This window comes from Pinus tabuliformis, chromosome 7 (assembly GCF_031772625.1).
Source record: "Pinus tabuliformis cultivar Carrire ecotype Pingquan chromosome 7, CPIR1, whole genome shotgun sequence".
NCBI lineage: Eukaryota > Viridiplantae > Streptophyta > Pinopsida > Pinales > Pinaceae > Pinus > Pinus tabuliformis.
In genome coordinates this window covers 1342951801-1342974924 of record NC_142293.1, presented here as the reverse complement: position 1 = coordinate 1342974924, position 23124 = coordinate 1342951801, and positions in this window count along the sequence as shown.

Here is a 23124-nt window from a genome sequence, read left to right as displayed (position 1 = left end):
GTAAAATCAATGTTCAAGAAAGAAACCTGCGAGATGGTTCAGGGAGCACTGGTATTGATGTGGGGAGTTCGGATTGGAACTCTGTACAAGCTGCAAGTTAGCACTTTTGTTGATGGGTGCAACAGTTCTGTGGTTCCTAAAATGGAGCAGAATATCTAGTGGTCTCTAGAAAAAAGACCATGCTATGATGGCATCAAAGGCTTGGACATATTGAAAAGAAGGGCCTTTGAATACTTCATGGTAAAAGTATGGTAGAAGGTATGACTAATAGCTCTTTGGATTTTGATTTTTGTGAAAATTGTGTATATGGGAAGCAGATTCGGGTGATTTTCCCTTCTGGTGGTAAGAGACCGAAACATATATTAGAGCTTGTGCACAGTGATGTGTTTGGACCTGTGAAGGTTCCATAACTGGGTAAGTCTATGTACTATGCATCATTTATAAATGACTTCTCAAGGAATACATGGATATATTTCCTCAAGAAAAAATCTGAAGTCTTTGACAGGTTTAAAGAATTTAAGGCTATGGTGGAAAACCAAACAGACAAGATAAAGGTGTTGAAGATAGATAATGGTGGAGAGTTTTGCAGTAAAGAATTTGAAGAATTATGTAAGAAGTGTGGTATAGCATGGCAGAAGACTACTCCATATACACCTGAGAAAAATGGAGCTGCAGCAAGAATGAACAAGACGTTGATGGAAAGGGCAAGAAGCATGCTCAGTGGTGTCGTGTTAGGATAGGAATTTTGGGCAGAGGCGGTGGAGACAACGTGTTACCTGGTCAATAGATCACCTTCATCAGTGTTGGAGGATACGACTCCACAAGAGGCATGGACTAGTAAGAAACCCTCTCTTTCACATTTGAGGGTATTTGGATGTGATGCATATGTACATGTTCCAAAGGAGAAAAGAACAAAGTTGGATAGTAAATCTGGAAAGTGCATCTCTATTGGGTATAAGGATGGTTTAAAGGGTTATAATCTTTGGAACCCAGTAACAAGGAAGGTTGTGTATAGCCAAGATGTGGTGTTCAGAGAGGTGAAATTTTTTTTAAACATAAAGTCTCATTAAAGGAACCTGAGAAGATAGAGTTTGAGCTAAAGGAGGAAGAATCAGACTCTAAGTAGAAGAGGAATCAAAAGATGAAGAGACACAAACTGCGGTTGTGAGAAGAACAGTTTGAGAAAGGAGGCAGGCAGAAAGGTATAGTCCATCTGCTTTTTGTTCAAATTTTGCTTTATCTATAAGGAAGCAATAGATTCAGAGGATGGAAAACTCGAAAAAGAGGCCATGGTTGATGAAATGGCATCTTTGCACAAAAATGAGGCTTTGGATCTGGTGGAGTTGCCGGCTGGAAGGAAACCCATTGGAAGCAAATGGGTGTTCAAGAAGAAGAGAAATGCAGAAGGAAAGGTGGAGAAATACAAAGCTCGGTTGGTAGAAAAAGGTTATTCCCAGGTGCCAGGAATTGAATTTGGTGATATTTTTTCTCCTGTTTCCAAGGTAGCTTCTATTAAATTACTTTTATCTATTGCTACTGCTTTTGATTTTGAGGTAGAACAGATGGATGTGAAGACATCATTTCTTCATGGGGGTCTACAAGAAGAGATCTACATGAAGCAACCTGAAGGCTTTGCGGTGAAGGGTAAGAAAGAATTGGTATGTAAGTTAAAAAAGTCTCTGTATGGGTTAAAACAGTCACTAAGGATGTGGTATCAGAAATTTGATACATTTATACGAGGACTTGGCTTCACCAGAAGCAAAGCAGATCACTGTGTGTATTTTAAATTAATTAGTGACTGTGTTATTTATCCAATTTTGTATGTGGATGATATGTTGCTGGTTGGAAATGACAAAGAAATTATCCAATATTTTAAGACCCAATTGTCCTCCAAATTCGACATGAAAGATCTTGGTGCTGCAAACTATATTTTGAGCATGGAAATTAAAAGAGATCGAGCAAAGATGAAGCTATGGTTAAACCAGAGGAAGTATGTCAAGACAATATTGCAGAGGTTTAATATGGAGGATAGTAAACCGGTGAAGGTTCCTATTCCTGTAGATGTAAAGTTATCTTCTGAACAGTGTCCCAAGACATAAGAAGAGGAAGAGGACATGTCACGTGTTCCATATGCAAGTGCAGTCAGTAACCTGATGTATGTGATGGTCTGTATTAGACCAGACATTACACATGCAGTGGGAGTATTGAGCAGGTTTATGTCAAAACCAGGGAAGGAGCATTGGATAATAGTGAAGGGAATTTTCAGGTATTTGCGTGGCACTAGTGATTATGGTTTGTGCTACCAAGGAAAACCAGGATTTGACAAAGTTTTGGATATTCATGGCTTTGTTGATGCAGACTGGGCTGGAGATCTGGATTAGAGAAGATCTAAAAGTGGGTATGTGTTTAACCCATTTGGAGGTGCAGTCAGTTGGATAAGTAAGAAACAATCTGTAGTGGCACTCTCAACTACAGAGGCAGAATACATGGCAGCCACTCATGCAAGCAAGGAAGCAGTTTGGTTGCAGAGATTGTGTTCAAGTATGGGGTTAGTACATGGAGCTATAAGGATAGACTATGACAGCCAAAGTGAAATTTTCTTGGCAAAAAATCCTACTTATCATTCAAAGATAAAGCACATTAATGTTGAATATCACTTTGTGAGGGATACGATAGAAGAAGAAAGGTGTTGCTATTAAAGGTGGACACTTTGAAGAATACTGTAGATGTATTGACAAAATTTGTGAGCTCTGAGAAGTTCTCTTGGTGTAGAGAAACAATGGACATTGCAAGGCTGGATAAATGACTAAGCTCTCCTATGGCCCCATGTGGAAAGAAAACAACAAGTGGGAGAATTTTGGGTTGTGTTATATTCTTTCCACAACTAGCTCCCCTAGTTAACTAGAGGGTTAGAGGGGGGCGGGTAGCCCTCGTCTGTGGGGTCCGGGGCAATGCCCTAGGAAAATTTTATTTGGACCCTATATTAGGTGGGCGAACCTACATATGGTTTTGTTCATGGTTTTCGCACATGGTTTTTGGCGCGATGGTTTTCAGCCCATGGTATTGGATGCTTTGGCTATATATATATATATATATATATATATATATATATATATATATATATATATATATATATATATATATATATATATATATTGTAACATTGAAAGGAACATAATGAAAAATCAATCTGGTAGTCCCACTTTTGAGATCCATGGGAAAATCTCTGTGTATATGTGTTTTATGTGTTATGCTCTCGCATTGTTTATTTTATGTTTTTAAAATTCATCTGCAGGTAATTTCTATACGAGGTTAAAACCTACAACTATTCCAATTGAATTAAACACATGTAGATGTCAACACAACGAAATTTGTAGTATCAGGTGTGGAAGAGAAGAAGACGAGATGTCCATTGGCTTGTCATTAGGAGAATAGAATTGCACCTACAAGGGCCATCATCATGCGTCAATCATTATGCCCTTTACTACTTTACTTTGAGAGTGCCACAAAGCTAGCATTTCATAATATAGTTATCAATAATATCGTCGAAAATAATCTTCGGAATAGTTCATTCTTCTATGTCTTTCCTTAGATATCAGCAACTTTAAAAAGATATTATCCAACTCGCAGTTTCCTCCAGCCGTATTGTAGAATGAAAAATTCCCTGATCTCTAATTAGATTTTGTTTCGACCCTCGAATGACCGATCTGACAGATCTAAGATCTGGGTACTTTAGATCCAAAAGCTCCTATTGATCTAAAACTTCTAACAAATTCTCCTTTAGATTTTTGTGTGAGTTGGGGGCACACTATTCTCCTCACGACTTATTGGGTTGGCTTTGCCTCAAACAACTCAGTTAATTGACACCAGATTGTCAATTGGTATCGCAGTCACTCTACCTCGACCTATAGTACAAATACCGTGGATTGACATTGGAAGCCTATCCACAAACAGGATGAGGAATATCACTCACCATGCCCAACTCGTTGTATATCTGTAATCCATTATAAAGGCATAGATATTACCCGAATTTTTGCTAGGTAAAGTAACTCAATCTGGCAGGCGAGTAGTGCACAATAATACTCAAAGGAAATATATAATGGATATAGGTAGTTTTTGTGCTGGATAATTGCCCATCGATCAATTGGCTAAATGATCGTACTAATCTAGAATCTGCGTATCCTATGGGTTTAGATTTACAAAGTTGTCAATTTGAAAATCTGGATAACCATTATCGTATTGAATTCTTTTCAGAGGTAGAATATTCCCCAGGATGTAACTGCTTCTGAAGTTCATTAGTGGTAGGTTTAATGGATGAGGCAATAAAAGAGAACAACTTTTTGGATTGAAAAGAAAACAACAACCATAAAAGTGACTTTCTCCGTTAATCAAATTGGAAAGGGGATGTTGGGCCTTAAAATTACAAAAAAATCACACTATATCTGACATAAAAGAGCATGCCATAAATGGAGCAATTTTTTTTATAAGACAATTTTTGCAGAAGGTGTGAATGTCTATCAAATGGAACAATAGGTTGGTAATGCCAACACCTTATATTTCTTTCGCGTTTGTCATGATTTATTATATATTTGACCTGGTGTGGAAACGAAAACTCTCTAAGTCATTCGAGCACAACAAAGGGAAGTGACTGTTAAACTTACTCTTGTCAATTCATTAATAAATTCCAAACTACATTGGATGGGTTTTGACACCTTGCCACATTTTGTATAGACGAATTTTGACTTAAGCGTCAATTAACTTGGAAGATTGTGTCATATACACAACTAAGAGAACAATAGTGGTTTTCTCTTCAATTGGTATTTCAATCTATGGATCTCTTAAACAATCTTTGTCATTATTTTGGCTATGCCATATTAGATTTTTTCCTTGATGAGGATGTAATAAATCACTTATTTTTACTTGATGGGACTATATCCCTAGCTATACGAATTCTCTGGTAATATATATTTAAAAATATGTACAGAGAGCATACCTTTCCTTTCACTAAGGGAATTTCTCTACATGTTCCAGGTGCTAGGGATTATTTCTTTATTTCCTTAATTATAACTCTAACTAATCTTGGGTGGAGCGACATAACCTCATACTACCTATGCTACACAATAAAGGTTTCAACCCTCATCTCCATTAGCAACCTCACTGATATGATGCAACATTTAATTCGGTTATTGTGACTACACTACCAATCCAAGCTGTCCTCAGGTATTTGGTAAGAATGGAGTGTTTATATTATGAAGATTCAATCCTAACCTCCTGTTAGCTTTGCTACATGTTGCTAATTTTTGAGGAGGAGGAATAAGCTCGGTCCTTGGTTGCTTACTCAGAGATGGTTTACACTGGTTATCCTCGCCTTTCCATATTCCCATGATTACTTCCTTTCACCCTGCTGCCTCTATTTTGTTCCTCCAAACTCTGCATAACCCATATTTCCTTAGCCCCCGGGCGTCGAGTTCAAATGGTCATATAACCACAATCATATGACAGCGCGTTGTTTGCGAGCCCTTTCCCGTCACATCAGTCAAGGTCCATGCGATCGAGTTTCTGCCGTCCGATCATCTACCGCTTGATCAAATGGTCTCTGCCTTTTTCCCCACGCATTAAACTCCGCTTGTTTCCCCCGTCGTCCGATCATCCATCGCGTGATCTAATGTCGTTCGCTCCTCTCCATCCCGTGAACTGCCCGCGCATTAACTCGCAGGGAAAGAGGTTTCCCCATGTCCCATCTACCACACATCGTACGCCTATCGTGATCACTACCCCACATATAATTATCGCTTGCCTCCCTAAAGCAGTGCGATGCACACCGCTTACCGCCCTTCTCCTCTCTGACGTGCTTTATCTCCCATGCATCTTTCGCGCCCAATCGCCATCAGTTCAGTCTGCCCATGATCCGACGGCCCACGTTGGTTTGATCATGTTTGTTCCCACTTCTCTCCCACTGATAGATCTCCGCCGTCCATCCATGTGATCTAACGAGGGATATCTGTTCCCATGTTGCTCCTTCGTCTGCCATGAAGTCTCCATGTTCTCGACCTGTAACATGCACCCAAAGGACAGAAGCGACCATCTATCAGTGTCTGGTGCATTACTACTTCAACTACTGCATTCAACACATTGTGTACCAGAGAGGGAGAAGGATGAGCATAACCAGTTTCCGGTACCATTTGCCGCAAATCCTCAACCACCGCATTCAAGACCAGTATGGCCAAAGGACGAGAAGGACAAGCCTCGAAAAGTTAAAGCGTTTATCAGGCATGGAATTTCATCCATATTTCACTCCACCCGGTCAAGAATGACAACAGAACATCAGAGAAGATCAATTTTGTTCATTAAAGCAAGCAGATCATAGCAGAGACTCCATCAGAGAGTTAAAGTGGTTGGTGGTCCATTATGACCCCTCCACGTCCAGAATAGCAAAATATCTTTGTAATGAAACTCTATATATACCCAGAACAAAGATGTAATCAGGGTTGATGGTTGTTATTTTGATGTAAGTTTCAACTTCTAGAGACTGTAACTACTTTGATACTTGCAGCGTCTGGTCTTCATTTTCAGCAAATACAAGCTTCTTTTTCTATTAATTGGTCACTTTCCATTTCTACTCTGTTCTAGGCTGTGCCTATTATGCATTTGTTCATGTGCTCTTGATATTTAGCATTAGAGAGGTTGTCATCCCACCTCTGTGTTGAAGTCTAGTATGTATCATTGAATGTGTTATGCAAGTTTCTTTTTACCTAGTGCCAGAGAGCTGTCATCTTGTCTATGCATTAAGAAATATATTTGCAAACCTCTTTACTGGTTACAGCCGGCCATCACATGGTCTTGTGAATCTGCTAGTGTGGTCAGTATTCTCCATGTTTACCTAATCCTCAAACTGTGAGTAATTTGTGGTCTAATGCCTTGTAGTCTAGGGGTGTTCACCCATGTCTGAAGTTAAGCATAGTAGAAGTGGTTATCTGGCTTGGACAAGCATCATTCCTTCCATTCATCTATTTCCAACATTTTGTTGAGTTTGTAATGTTCCCAAGCATCTCCGAGATACAACCTAGGAGAGTTTCTTGGGGTGATAACATTAATTGGCATTGTTGCCGGGGAGAGGAGATTGAAGCTCAGCTTTCCGTGGGAGAACGACACAGTTCCATATTTTGATGATAGACAAGGTCTGGGCACATTTATGGTTGTAATCATATGTCTGGCAACTCCACTGGAGGAAGACCAACCTTTGGCGACTCCACATCACAGTCTTGGCTCAGTTTGTGAGACATGCTCGAAGAAATCCTTAGACATCACCAGCTGAACCAGTGCCTGACCCTGAGAAGATTGTTAAGCAGAAGAAAATTCCGTAGAAAGGAGAATCAATACTAGGTAAGCCTTAAACATCCCATGTACCTCTGCTAGTGAAAGTCACCTTCAGAGATTCATAAAGCTCCTTAGTCATTCATTTCCCTTTCAGATTTCAGTCCAAAGAAAGCATCCCATACAATCCATCATATTCCTCTGTTTCTATCATCCATTACATTGCTTCATACCACTCAGTCTGCCAGTATCCTTACACCTAACTCCAGTCATGGCAGGCCAGTAAGCCCTCACAAAGATAGAAAGAATCGTAGCTGCTAGGTATGGACCTTCGGTCTTGCCTGTCCCCTTAAATGCCATGCCTGCAGGAGATTATCAGGAATACATGCCTAAGTTTACTGGTACAGAAGGAGTATCAGCGGAAGAGCACCTCGAATCTTTTTATTGTTATGCTAATAACCTAGATATTAATGAAGAGGATGTGTGGATGAGGGTTTTTGTCCAAATCCTAGAGGGAGAAGCTAGAAAATGGTTCAGAGAATTAGCCCCTAGGTCTATAGCAGATATTGAGGCCTTAGATGATGTGTTCCTAAAGCACTGGGGGGATAATAAGGATTTGCTCTATTATCATATTGAGTTTGGGAACTTGCAGAGGGAAGATGGTGAGCTACTGTCTGATTTCAACATCAGATTCAACCATATGTACAACAGAATGCTAGCTAAAATAAAACCTTCCCTTGCTTCTGCTATGCTCACTTCTGCTAATGCCTTTGATTCTCAGTTCTGCCTGCTGATAAGAGAAAGGAGATGTGCTTCTTTGGTTAATATGCAAGATGTAGCCTTTGAAGTAGAATCAAACATCATCGCTGCAGAGAGGCTCGAAGGTGATGCTGAAAGGAGAAGACAGGGAGGAGAGTGCTCATCATCCTCAGATCCTAAGATCGAAAATGGCCAGGATGATAGAGTTATTAGCCTCTAAAGTTTCCAAATTAAAGGTTGAGTAGTATTCTGAGAAAGCAGGAGATCCTTGTGCCTTTGCCCTCCTAATTTCAAATCCCTACAGAGAAGCACAGGAGCAGTTGCAGGTTTTGCAAAGAAATCAAGATGCAAATGAAGACAAGAGGGTGAAGACCCTTTTTCAGAGTATAGTCATGGAGGAAGAGCATGTTGAAGAAGAGGAGGAGGTTCATGGTTTGGAAGATAAGGGCGGTGCCCCTTTCCTAACCAGAGCTACCTATGAGAGGTCATTATCTATAGGCACTGCTCACCAGTTTGTTGTACCTGCAAAACAACAAGCTGATCAGCAAAAGCAGTCAGCAGTAGGTCCCACCATCCTTAAAGAGCCTGAAGCCAGCCCATCTTCCAATGACTAGCAGATCTGGAAATTAGCCAACCTGCTTTTGCCCCCTGCCCAGTGATCAATAAGGGAGAGGAAAGCTCCCCATCATCTTATGCTTCTCTGACTGTTCCAAAGACAATCCCTCAAAGTTTCCCCCTGAACACTGAGGTAGGACAAAATTCAATGCTCAAGGCTGATATGGATAATATCTGTCTTGATATTCTGACGCCTGCCCAAGTGACCTCCACACAGACTGAAAAGGAAGCTTGTCACGTGACAGAGGAAGAAGGTGTACAGTTGTGGGACTCCTCCTTGGATGAGGACTGTTCTAAGAAAGATGCAAGAGCAGATGATGTCTCTGTGTCCCCCGCACAAGAATACATTGGTTCATGATTCATATTAGTTGTGCAGACTACAAATGACACAGAGAAGTACACAACAACCATGGTTATTCAGCAGTTGTACAAAATCTCCCATGAAGAACATCCAAGGAGGAGACCATACAGAATGGGGATGAAATTTGATCGATATCTACCAGATAAGGTCAAATGCCCTAAACTCTTTGAGGTAGAGGATCAAATAAATCCAATTTTGCAACTCTTTGATGAACTGACTGAGAGGAGGGGAAACAATTTTGGTGGCCTAGTAGATGGCCAGTTTTTGAGGATTTATGTTTAAGGTTCTCAAGCCTTAATGGTTGTAAGCATTTTCTTTTACAGGTTTTAGTGTAGACTTAATTTGACTCCATGCCCAATGGAATACTAGGTAATGTTTTTAAGCTTGTTTTGTATGAAGGCATTGGTTTGTAGTTCTTGAGACCTCACAGGGAGGATCTCATCCCAGAAGGAGCCAGTGTTAGCTCTGCTACATGTTGCTGATTTTCGAGGAGGAGAAATAAGCTCGGTCCTTGGTTGCTGGCTCAGAGATGGTTTACACTAGTTATCCTCGCCTTTCCCTATTCCCCTGCTTACTTCCTTTCACCCTGCTGCCTCTCTTTTGTTCCTCCAAACTCTGCATAATCCATATTTCCTTAGCCCCTGGGCATCGAGTTCAAACAATCATATAACCGTGATCATATGTCAGTGCGCTGTTCACGAGCCCTTTCCCGTCACATCATTCAAGGTCCACGCGATCAAGTTTCTGCCGTCCAATCATCTACTGCTTGATCGAATAGTCTCCGCCTTTTTCCTCGTGCATTAAATTATGTTTGTTTCCCTCGTCGTCTGATCGTCCGTCGCATGATCCAATGTCGTTCGCTCCTCTCCATCCCGTGAACCATCCGCGTGTTAACTCGTGGGGAAAGCGGTATTCCTCCTGTCCCATCTACCACACGTCGTGCGCCTATCGTGATCGCTACCCCGCGTATAATTACCGCTTGCCTCCCTAAAGTGGTGCAATTCATACCGCTTACCGCCCTTGTCCTCTCTCCCGCGTGTTATCTCCCATACATCTTTTGCACCCGATCGCCGTCGGATCTGTCCGCCCACATCCGACGGCCCACATTGTTTTGATCCTGCTTGTTCCCGCTTCTCTCCCACTGATAGATCTCCACCATCCATGCATGTGATCTAACGGCTGATATCTGTTCCCATCTTTCTCCTTCGTTAGCCGTGAAGTCTCCATGTTCTCGACCTGTAACATGCACCCGAAGGACAGAAGCAAAAATCTATCAGTGTCTGCTGCATTACTACTTCAACTACTGCATTCAACACATTGTGTACCCGAAAGGGAGAAGGACGAGCATAACCAGTTCTCGGTACCGTTTGCTGCAAATCCTCAACCACCACATTCAAGAGCAGTATGGCCGAAGGATGAGAACGACAAGCCTCGAGCAGTTAAAGCATTTATCAGGCATGGAATTTAATCGATACTTCACTCCACCTGATCGAGAAGGACAATAGAACATCAGAGAAGATCAATTTTGTTCATTAAAGTAAGCAGATCGTAGCAGAGACTCCATCAGAGAGTTAAAGTGGTTGGTGGTCCATTATGACCCCTCCACGTCCAGAATAGCAAAATATCTTTGTATTGAAACTCTATATATACCCAGAACAAAGAGGTAATCAGGGTTAATGGTTGTTATTTTGATGTAAGGTTCATCTTCTAGAGACTGTAACTACTTTGATACTTGCAACGTCTGGTCTTCATTGTCAGCTAATACAGGCTTCTTTTGCTGTTAATTACTCACTTTCCATTTCTACTTTGTTCTAGGTTGTGCCTGTTATGCATTTGTTCATGTGCTCTTGATATTTTTCATTAGAGGGTCTGTCATCCCACCTCTGTGTTGAAGCCTAGTATGTATCATTGAATTTGTTATGCAGGTTTTTGTTTACCTAGTGCCAGAGAGCTGTCATCCTCTCTATGCATTAGGAAATAGATTTGCAGACCTCTTTACTGGTTGCAACCGGCCATTACATCGTCTTGTGCATCTGCTGGTGTGGTCAGTATTCTCCATGTTCACCTAATCCTCAAACTGTGAGTAATTGGTGGTCTAAAGCCTTGTAGTCTGGGGGTGTTCACCCATGTCTGGAGTTAAGCATAGTAGAAGTGGTTATTTGGCTTGGACAAGCATCATTCCTTCCATTCATCCATTTCCAACATTTTGTTGAGTTTGTAATGTTCCTAAGCATCTCCAAGATACAACCTAGGAGAGTTTCTTGGGGTGATAACACCTCCATAGGGCCTAAGCAAGTATTTTTTGCAGTGATTCTTAATATACCGGGTGCTCGTGCCCCTGCAATTCCTTCCTGGAGTTGAGCCAATAGATTTTCAATTAATTTCTATGATTTTTGGAGTAAATACGCGCATGACTCATGTATCTATATAAGTCAACAGTTGTTTTAACCCAACCATCTTCCCTCATATTCATTATGATTCTAATATCTTAAAAATTAAATGGAATAATACCATACTCAAGTAGGTTCACGGTAAGGCTAATCTGGTAACCTTTACCCTACCTTTGAAATCTCTTTGTAAACACGGTTTTGGATATAAGTTAATATGTGTGATTACTATGGTGGTGATAATCATCCGCACCAGGTTACCTATATATCTAAGTTATTATTCAAGTGTTTCATTGAATACCTTAATGTTTCTTCAATTAATTTAACAAGTTGCATGCATAGCCATTATTAACAGTTATGCACATCTACACATAAACCCCCATGACATTTATTCTATACTATAATCATATTACAAATTCTCAAGTAAACAAGAAATCTTATGGATATGGGTTGGCCCGTAGGCCACAATATTTGAACTTAGAGCTCTGATACCATTTGTAACATACCCTTGAGCCTAATTTGACAATTTCCTACTAGGATCCCATTCCTTAAATTTGTTTCGATTAAAGTTAGATTCAATCAGTCGTCACATGTTTTACGTGAACAAATCTTTATAATACCGTATACTAATATTCTTCAAATTCTGAAAACATCAAATAAATGAGCCGTCCCCCTTGGGTACCATACTACAACTCCTCTGAGGCTTTATTGAATTAATGATATGGACTCTTAGGTTCAATAAATATAACCTTAATACAAGCTTCCAATTCAACCCTTATGCACGTATTATCACTCGAAGGAATGAACAACCATGGGTATTCAGCAGGTCAAGATTATGCATAAAAAAATTCTTCCTTTCCTACCTCAATATCAGCATAGATAAAAACTTTAACATAAATACATTAAAGCTAGTATTGCCCATAACGAATCATAATCCTACTACTACCATTGTATGTAATGTTAACATGTTTATCTTAAGTATTATGCATAATTAGTTAAAATAACAACATTGGATGCATGATGCATAGCATAAATAACCTGCACCATAGTTTATACATTTGAGCCTTAATCACAATTATCCAATACAGATAGTTGACTCAAGCACGATTATTCACTATCTTAAACAAAATATAGGATAACACCAATACTGTATAAGATCCACATATTTTGTTTCTTTACTAAACTTAATTGAGATTGAATTCATATGAAAAGGCAGTCACATGTGCTCCTATATAATTATCTCATGCCCATAGCTTGTTAGGATATTCCGACACATAGGAAACAGTTAAGTATAACTTGGTCTATTTGTAGATTTAGGTAAAGTGTGTTTCTTTACTATGTACTTTTGTAACTTACAATCCGACGGTCACGATATGTAGTGATCCGATGGTAAATTCTCTCCTTGGTATTACCGACACTTGATCCGTGGCTTAACACCCGATTGGTCCATGATCTCTATTTAAAGAGCATGGAGAGTCATTTGTAGGGCAACCATTCATGAGATAATCTTATGTAAATTTTCATTCTTTTATTAATAAATTGCTTGAAGTGGTCTCGTTGGCTCAGGCCGTGGACTGTTTCCCTCTTTGAGGGTTTTAACCACGTCAAAAATATTGGTGTATTGATCTGTGATTTATTTGTGAGCGGTGTCCTTTGTGGTTTTGTCTGAGGAACTTAGCCTGTAATTTCCTACATGGTATCAGAGCTATTTGAGGGCTGCATCCATTGGTGATCCAAATCTGAAGTCGATAGAACTACATCCAACTGTCGTTTCCTAGATCTATTGCTTTTTACTACTTTCAGGCCGAGAGGACTGCTCTATTATGTTAGGAGCATATTTTCCAGTGAGGAACCCCTTTCGTTTGACATGAAAAGGTTTCTGGTAGCCCCAGCTATGCCATTTTTAAGATCTGGAGGTATACAATGTTTATTTGCAGTTTCTAGTTATTTTCTCTCTATTTATTTCGATTTATTTAGCTTTCTGTTTTTTATTACTAGATCTATACCTTTCATTTCTACTTATGCTCTTTGCCCCGTGACTCTATGTGATCTGGGAAAAACAGAAACAAAAAGGAAGGATTTTTCTCATGTGTATGCTCTTTTCCGCTGCGCCTTAGTGTGATCTCGGAAAATCAGAAACATTGAGGAAAATATTTAGTTTCCGGGTAAAGCTAACTTCAAGCCATAAGGTTTGTTTTTTTTTGTATGTCCATGTTGGGTTTTATGTCTTTTGTTTTGTAGGCAAAAAGAGAGCATTCTCAAGTAAACACACACCCCAAAGCTTCAGTGACTACAAAAAAAAAAACAAAACCCCCCTTCCTCTTTTCCAAAAATTACTAGCCTTTTAAACTAGTTCGCTTGGTCCAAAGTTACTTTATGAGAATAGAGGTCTTGGGTTCAAGTCTTTCTTTTTGTTAAGTTACTTTTTCAAAAAGTACATGTAGCTTATGTTTTAAAGTTACTTTATATAAAGGTGTTCTCACCCATTATAAAAAGTGAGTCACTTATAATTTTAAAGTCTCTTTATCTTTTATTTAAGTTACACTTTAGTGAGTAGCTCATAAAGTACCATTATAAAAGTGACTTTCACTTATTTATAAAAGTGAATCACACATATTTCTTTTAAAAGTGAGCTAATTAGATTTATGTTTAGAAGGGGGGGAATTCTTTTTTAAATATAACATTATCATTCATTTCCGCACATTTACGCACTTCATCGACATCTTCAACAACTTTTATTCAAAAAGCCATAACTTCTTCATCCGGAAGCCGTTTTCAGCGCCGTTTTTTTTAAATTAGCCTAATTTTTCAAGATCTTTCCATTGGAACACTTATTTTCAACATCAGGGGCTTTAGTTTCCATTAAAATGGAAATTCCATGCTAAGTTATTATTGACAGCACCAACTACTTCCAATGGTGGTCCTACATTGTGGATTTACTTAGAAGTAAAGGTCTTTACAGAATAGCCTCAGGCCAAGAAACCAAACCTAAAGATGAAGATAAGGCATCCAAATGGGAAAATAGGCAAGATCAAACACGTGGGTTGGTAGGGATGTCTATTTCTCCAGACCTTAAATTCCATATTGCAGAACTTGATACCCCCAATGAAGTAATAAAAAAACTCACTAAAGTTTTCGGAATTAAAAATGAAAGTAGAGACCATCAACTTGAAAATGAGTTGCTTACGTTGGACCCCAATAATTTTTCTTCTATTGAAGATTTTTTGTCCAAGTTCAAGACCCTTAGACTTCTCTTGGAAGGTGTTAAGATTAAGAAAGAAGATGGTAGCCTTATCTATTCCATTCTTACTAAGTTGGGACCTACTCTTTGTTTGTTTCCACCTTCCATTCTACAAGAGAAGCCTTCATTTATCAAATAAAAGACTACAAGTCCCCTTCCTTTGATGCCTTTTGTGATTCTTTAATAAGAGAACAAGAAAAACTATTACATCTTGGTCTTCTTAATCTTGGAAACTCTTCTAAGAAAGCCTTAGCCACCTAGCAGCAACCAAATTCAAAGAATCCTAAGTTGTATCCTAAAAAGAATGGTCCTAAACCAAACAAGGGTCCTAAGCAATTTCAGTCTCAAAATGAACAATAATTTCAACAAAATGATAAGGCAAATAAAAACAAAGGGAAGAATACTGATAGACATTTCCACTTTTGTAATCGAGATGGCCACTTAGAATCCAAATGCTTTAAGAAGATGGAAGCCTTGGAAGCAGCAATGAAGAAACATAACATCCATTTGAAGCACTCTTCAATTTCAACTTCATTTTCAAGAATAACACTTTCTGCATGTGGTTGTCAAGCATCTCGGTTTGGATATGCACTAAATGTATCTTCTTCTTCTCATTCTCATGAGTGGCTCATTGATTCTTGAGCTTCTTATCACATGGCCAAAAACAAAGCCATGTTTTCTTCTTTAAATGATTGTAACACCAAAAATATATATGTTGGTGATGATAGATCTCTTAGTGTTGTAGGGACTGGAAGTGTTCATCTAGACAATGGTCAATTTAATGATGTATTATGTGTTCCAACATTATCCTGCAACTTTCTAGATGTATATCAGATAACTCATTTAGGTGAAGGTAAAATCGTTGAATTTTCACCTTACGATGTTGTAATTAAGGACCTAAGATATCCTAAACAGATTTTAGCTACTAGCATTGCTGATGATTCCACAAGGTTGTATAAGTTTAAAAACTTTGGGTCATCAAATATTCCCTCAGTATTTGTTGCTCATAATGATGAAGTGAGCAAACTTTGGCATGAGCGATTTGGTCACTTAAACTATCGCTCCCTTTAGAATCTATGTAAAGAAAATATGGTGACAGGTCTTCCAATGGTATCTTGCAGAGATGGTGCTTGTTCTGGATGTGTACTTGGAAAACATCATTGGGATAGTTCTGAAAAACGTGCCTCTTGGCACGCCTCAGTCCCTTTATAGCTTGTGCATAGTGAATTATGTGGTCCCCTTCCAGTTGTTTCATTCTTGGCTATAAGTATTTCTTAACTTTCATTGATGATTTCTCCAAACACACTTGGGTATTCTTTTTAAAACTCAAGAGTGAAGTATTTAACATGTTCTTGGCCTTTAAGGCCTTTGTTGAAAAACAATCTAGACATCAAATTCTTAAGCTAAGATCTGATAATGGTGGAGAATATGTTAATAACAAATTCATCAACTTTTGCACTGAGAATGGAATTAAAATGCAACATACTATTCCATATACTCCACAACAAAATGGTGTAGCTGAAAGGAAGAATCACACCTTAAAGGAAATGGCTAATTGTATGCTTCAATCTAAAGGACTTAGTCTTAATTTTTGGGCATAAGCAATTAACTGTGCAAATTACATGGTAAATCGCACTCCTACTAAGGTTGTAAAGGATATCACTCCAAAAAATCATGGAGCTCAATTAAACCAGATGTACGTCACTTTCGTGTTTTGGGAAGTGAAGCATGGTCCCATATTCTAGATGAGAAACATAAAGCTTTAGAACCTAAGAGTGAAAAACGTATTTTTTTTGGATATTCTAAAGATGTCAAAGGATATAGACTTATTCCACTTAAGTCCAAAAATGTTATCATTAGAAGAGATGGAAAGTTTGCTGAAAATATATCACCCTACGACCCTAGTTTGGCAGATGTGCCACCTCTCTCTATCCCTTCTACTTCTGAAAATATTTCTTCTTCACATGATGACAGCGAGGATGAAAATCCTCCCCCACCTTCTCAGGATCCACCTTTAGCTCCTCAACGTCCAAAATGGGTCTGTGCTACTCGGGATGCAGTAGGTGCTCTTGTCATGATCCTACAGATCAGCGAGGTACACGTTCTCAGTTCGATAGAGCCTCTTCTTTACTGGCTCAAGCTTTAGCGAATTATGATCCTGACACCTTTGCAGAAGCTTCAAGCCATCCAGATTGGGCCGCAGCTATGAATGAAGAATATCATTCATTATTGGAAAATGATACATAGGATCTTGGTCCTCTACCAAAGGGATGAAAACTTGTTAGATGGAAATGGGTTTACACAACCAAGTATGGACCAGATGGAAAAGTTGATAAACATAAATCTCGTCTTGTTGCTAAGGGTTTTTCACAAGTATAAGGCATTGACTATATTGAAACCTTCTCCCCTGTTTCAAAAATGAACTCTATCCGCCTTGTTCTTTCCCTTGTTGCCTCTTTCAAATGGGAAGTCCATAAGATGGATGTTAAACTTGCCTTCTTGCATGGGGACTTGCATGAAGAAATCTATATGGAACAACCTACTGGATATACAAATAGACACCAACCTTGTATTTCAGCTTAAGAAGTCCCTTTATGGTTTCAAGCAAGTCCCTCGGGTTTGGTATGCCAAAATGGATAGCTTTCTTTTAGAAACTAACTTTTCTAGGTGTCATTCTGACAATACTATCTACACAAAGAAAGTGGGCAAGTCCCTTATCATTCTTGTTCTTTATGTTGATGATCTTATCCTTATTGGTAGTGATCCTAACCTTATAGACCATGTGAAGTCCAGCCTTAAAAAGAAGTTTGAAATGGCAGACTTAGGACACTTTCATTATTTTCTTGGTCTTCAAGTCTTGCAATCCAAGGAAGGTATTTCCCTTTTCCAGTCCAAGTATGCCTGTGATCTTCTATGCCATTTTCACATGGATGACTGTAAGCCAGCCCTTTCTCCCTTTCAGTCTGGAGCCAAACGTTCAGTCACTTGTACTTCACCTGAAGTTGATGCTACCTTATACCGTTAACTTGTAGGAAAACTTTTGTATCTGACCCATACTCGTCCTGACCTTTCCTTCGTTGTTGGCCTTATTGCTCGATTTATGCAAAACCCACATGAAATTCAATGGAAAGCAGCTAAAAGAATACTTCGTTATGTTCGAGGTACATTTCAGTTTGGGATTCATTACAGTGCCGAAGCATCTCCTCTATTGGTTGGTTTCACTGATTTCGATTGGGCTGGTGACCCTGATGATCGGAAGTCTACTGCAGGTTATGTGTTTACTCTTGGTTCAGGACCTATTACATGGATTTGCAAGAAACAAAGTGCCATTTCTCTTTCTTCAACAGAACCAGAGTATCGTGGTGCCATAGAAGCTAGTAAGGAAGCCCTGTGGCTTCGTCAAATCCTATCAGAGTTTGGTTTTCAGCAACAGCATCCGACTACACTTTGGCGTGATAATAAAAGTGCCATTCAACTACGCAAAGATCCAGTCCAACATCAGCGCAACAAACACATTGAACTACACATGCACTTCATCATAAAGCTCATTCATGACCATGTTCTTGAAGTGCAATATTGTTGAATAGATGATCAAGTTGTAGACATCTTTACAAAGGATCTCACAGAGGTGAAGTTTACTAAACTTCGATTTATGGTTGGAGTTCAGGAAGTTGTCACTAAGGAGGAATAGGCTCTAATTCCTCCTTCTCCTATTGTGTCATATTTGTACATCCTTCAATCCTATCCCAAGTTTTTCTTAAGGGGGATGTTAGGATGTTCCCACACATAGGAAATAGTTAAGTATAACTCGGTCTAGTGTAAAGTTAGGTAAAGTGTGTTTCTTTACTATGTACTTTTGTAACTTACAATCTGACAGTCACGATATGTAGTGATCCGACAATTCACTCTCTCCTCGGTATTACTGACACTTGATCCATGGCTTAACACCCGATTGGTCCATGATCTCTATTTAAAGAGCATGGAGGGTCATTTGTAGGGTAATCGTTAATGAGAGAAGCTTATGTAAATTTTCATTCTTTTATTAATAAATTTCTTGAAGTAGCCGTGTCGGCTCTGGCCGTGGATTGTTTCCCTCTTTGAGGGTTTTAACCACATCAAGAATACTAGTGTATTGATCTGTGATCTGTTTGTGAGCGGTGTCCTTTGGTGTTCTGTCTGAGGAACTTACCATGTAAATTCCTACACTAACATATACAATTCTACTCATGCATATCGGTCACATGCACATTATTCAATCGATTTATATGCAAGAGAAACCTAAGAAATTTGTCTTATATGCTTCAAAATTGACAATATAGAGGGTAAGAGTCAAACTACAAATATCCCATGGAAACCAGATTATCTGAAAACATGTCACTTGGAAAACCAAGCATCGCTGCCCAACCTAGAACTGATTCTTTCAATTCACCATCGAGCTGAGGTTCTTTCCATGAATCAACTGCCTCGTGTTGATCTCTGCAATGGGTATTTAATACCCTCTCTCATGATATGGTTTCCATTAGCAGCTTCTCGCTTTTATGGATCATTTTTATCCATTTTCTTAGGCTTTTACCAGAAAAGCTCGCCTTTCTCTCCAGCAAGGCTTTTCCTCATAATAGCTTGCTTTTCTCTCCCACAAAGTATTTATGTTTTTCTCAATGTATATTTATCTCCAACCCATACAGCTTATCTAGAATTGAATGCAAAAGTTTTATCATGAAAGAATTATCCCTTAACATTCACCAATGGGATTTGGCAAGAATCTCATCTCTTGGTGTCTTTCTTTTCCAAGTGTTTAATTATTTTACTTATTTCATAAAGTATTTACTTTTCTTATTACACATCAGAGCTAGCTTTTCTCAGCTTACGTTTACAAAGTTTTACATACAAGGGAAGGGTGTTACACCCAACCCTGCTAGGGGAAGTGAAATAGGAATCCACCGATAAGAAATGAACCAAGCTATGCCAACTAACATAGGACCTATATTCAAGGAGCCGACAAAGGAAGACTCATTTTAGCACTCTGCATAGTCCCTGCCTCTGCACTCCACACTCCACATAGTCCCTTCCTCTACACTGCACATAGTCCCTCCCTCTACACTCCACACTTTGCATAGTCCCCTCCTCCACATTTTGCATAGTCCCTACCTTGACACTCCACATAGTCCCTTTTCTTACAAATTAAAAAAAAGATAAAATATATGCATCAGCATCATGAATTACAAGATGAAGTGTCAACATTAGCATCATTGAGATTTCTAGTTTTATGGGTGTTGGGTTTTCCTCTCATTATTGTTCTTTCACAAATGACAATGGCCCACATGATACCTCTTAAAGAGACCAAGCCCTTATCCATGTGAGTAATGACCCATGCTTCTACAAATAAATGTTACACTAATGGATTCATTATATGGTCTTGCTAAGTGTTAGTCTTAACCTGTATTGTGTAGTAGTTGCTAAAGAAACTTAAAAGAAGCTTCGAATAAATTACACACTAGTTTTCCCTTGTGTAAAGGCCATCGTCTCTAGGTAGGGTTGCTTTATTTACTACTCAAATTATTCGTGTTTCATTGATGACGATACTTCAGGTTGGAGTTTTTCCTACCTAAATACATGGGTTTACTATTTTGTCATCATATAAAATGTATGGTTGTTGACTCTTTTGGATTCATTTTAATCAGAGCTTCGAAAAATTTGATAGCTCCACTCAGATTATCAATTTGACACGGCTGCTAAAAAAAATTGACAATGTCTTCCACATCGATACTAGAAATATCGGATGACAAAAAAAAATGAATGAAACTAGCAGTACCTAGGTGAGGAGACCCTCAGGATTCCCACAACATTGTGTTGTAGCGGCTGTAACACCCTCCAAAATTTTCACTTGCATCCAATTTTGGAGCCTCCCTTTGATTTTTACTTGATGTTGGCAAGCACTCGGGGTCACCCCGTGAGCTCGTGTTGAGTCTTTGCACCCTCCTTGCTCGACCATTCAACAAACATCTTTTTACATGTTGGTCACAATGTCACACTTGCAGCCATGTTCTACTCTTACACAAGGTCCCGCTTCATGTGTACAAGTTGTATCCTCTATGTAAACATCTGTTGCACTCGCACATGAAATTGTATGCACTGTCATGCAAGTGTCATCGTGGTGGTTCAACGATCTATCACAAGCGTCGCGCTTATTGCTGGCACCATCGGTCAGTCATGTTGAGTATATGTTGTCATGATGGTTTGAGGCGTCTTGTCATCAAGTCATGTTGAGTGTGTGTTCACAAGGTCGTGTATGCACAATTCACTTTCTCACACACTTAGTCATTTTGCTAAAGTTCTGACGAACGGATCACCCTCTAATAGCTAGAACTCCATAAAGAATCGATTCAACTGACTGTCACCGAGAATAGTGCAGAAGTGTCCAACAATCCATTTTAATCTGCACTTCTCGCAAGTTAATCAACCAACCCTCATGCTGGTCAACTAGAGAGTTTGATCGAGTAGTGACCCCAGGAATCACTCCCCTAAAAAATTGCACAAAAGATGCAGACGTTTCTTGCTCTTCTGACTGAGGAAATTGGACAAATAGGTCGAATAGACACCCAGTGTCCATCCTTGTCTCCCTCAAAACATTGCGCAGTTTTCCCAGTCAGCTGGTTGGCTGGTCACCCAGAAAACTGCATAGATTTTATGGGCAGTCCTTTAGCGACCCAGCAACCTGCGCAGCTCAAAAACTACGCAAAATTGTTCAACAGGTCAGCCTCCCAATAAAACAACTCCCTAAACAATTCAAATTTTATCTTCCCAAGGGGATTTGTGAAAATGTCAAAAGCATTTTCACAAGTATTACAATATTCAATAATAATTTCCTTAGACTTTATCTTCTCTGTAATCAAATGAAACTCGGAAGCAACATGATTTTTCCTTGCATGAAAGATTGGATTATTTTCCAACTTAAATGAGATTTGGTTGTCACACTTGATCATTGTAGCCTTCTTTTGTTCTTCTCCAATGTCTTAAAGAACTCACCTCAACCAAACAACTTCACAAGTTGATGCACAGAAAGCTTTATACTCTGCCTCTGTAGATGACAAACTTACAATAGGCTGCTTCTTGTTACTCCATGAAATAATCTCGGATCCAATATTGAATGCATAACATGTTGTAGATCTTTTATCATCTGGTTTACCAGCCCAATCCAAATCTAAGTAACATGTCAGCTTAACATTAAATGAGTCAGTATATTTAAGACCAAAATCAATTGTTCCTTTAAGATACCTAAGCACTCCTTTTGTTGCTCTTCAATGGCTTTCTAGAGGTCTCGTCATAAATTGACTTAACACACTAAAAGAGTATTCTAAATTATTTCTGGTTTTAGTAAGTTAATTCAATCTTCCCACCAGTTTCCTATACAATGTACCGTCTACTTCCTTTGAGCCATCATCAAAATGTAGTTTCACATTCTGCTACATTGGAACAAAAGCAGTTTTGCACTGATTCATATTAAACCTTTTAAGTATGGCACTCATTCATATTAAAACTTTTAAGTACTTCTCTGACATACTTACCTTGAGTAACAAAAGTCTCACCTGTATCTCTCCACACTTCAAGACATAGAAAATAGTTTAACTCACCCATATCTTTCATCTCAAATACTTGTGACATTTGCACCTTAATTTCATCAATTAGTTTAAATGAATTTTCTATAATAATTAAGTCATCAACATACAAAGAAATCAGTACTACATGCCCCTTTGCATCAAACTTGGTATACAAATTTGGATCGCTTTGACTCCTCGGAAAACCTTGCTGAAGAAAGAAAGAAACTATCTTTTTATACCATGACGTAGGTGCCTTCTTTATCCCATACGTTTTTCTATTTAATATGCAAAATAAATGTTCTTGCCCTTTTTTCACAAACCCTTTAGGTTGTGTCAAATATACCTCTTCCTTTAAATCACCATTCAAAAAAGCATATTTTACATCTAATTGGTTCAAATTCCAGTGGTACTTTGTAGCTAATGCAGATAACAATCTAACAGTATTCAATTTAATTACCGGTGCAAATGTTTCTGCATAATCAATGCCCACGTTTTGTGAGTATCCTTTTGCCACCAATCTAGCGTTATATTTATCTATACTACCATGTTCTTTTAAAATGGGTTTGTACATCCATTTACATCCTATGGGATCTTTTCCTTTAGGTAGTTCAATGAATTCCCAGGTTTTATTTTTAATTATAGATTCATATTCTTCCTCCATTTCTTTTCTCCACTCTTCATGTTCATTAGCTTCATTAAAACTCATGGGTTTTATGACATTCAAAACACTAGCCATGAGATCACGGTCACTATACCTTTCAAGTAGTCAAATCTGCCAAGTGGATTTCCTTCATGCGTCACTGTTTTCATGTCTGTTCTCTGAAAGTACTGCTCCATTTCTAACTGGTT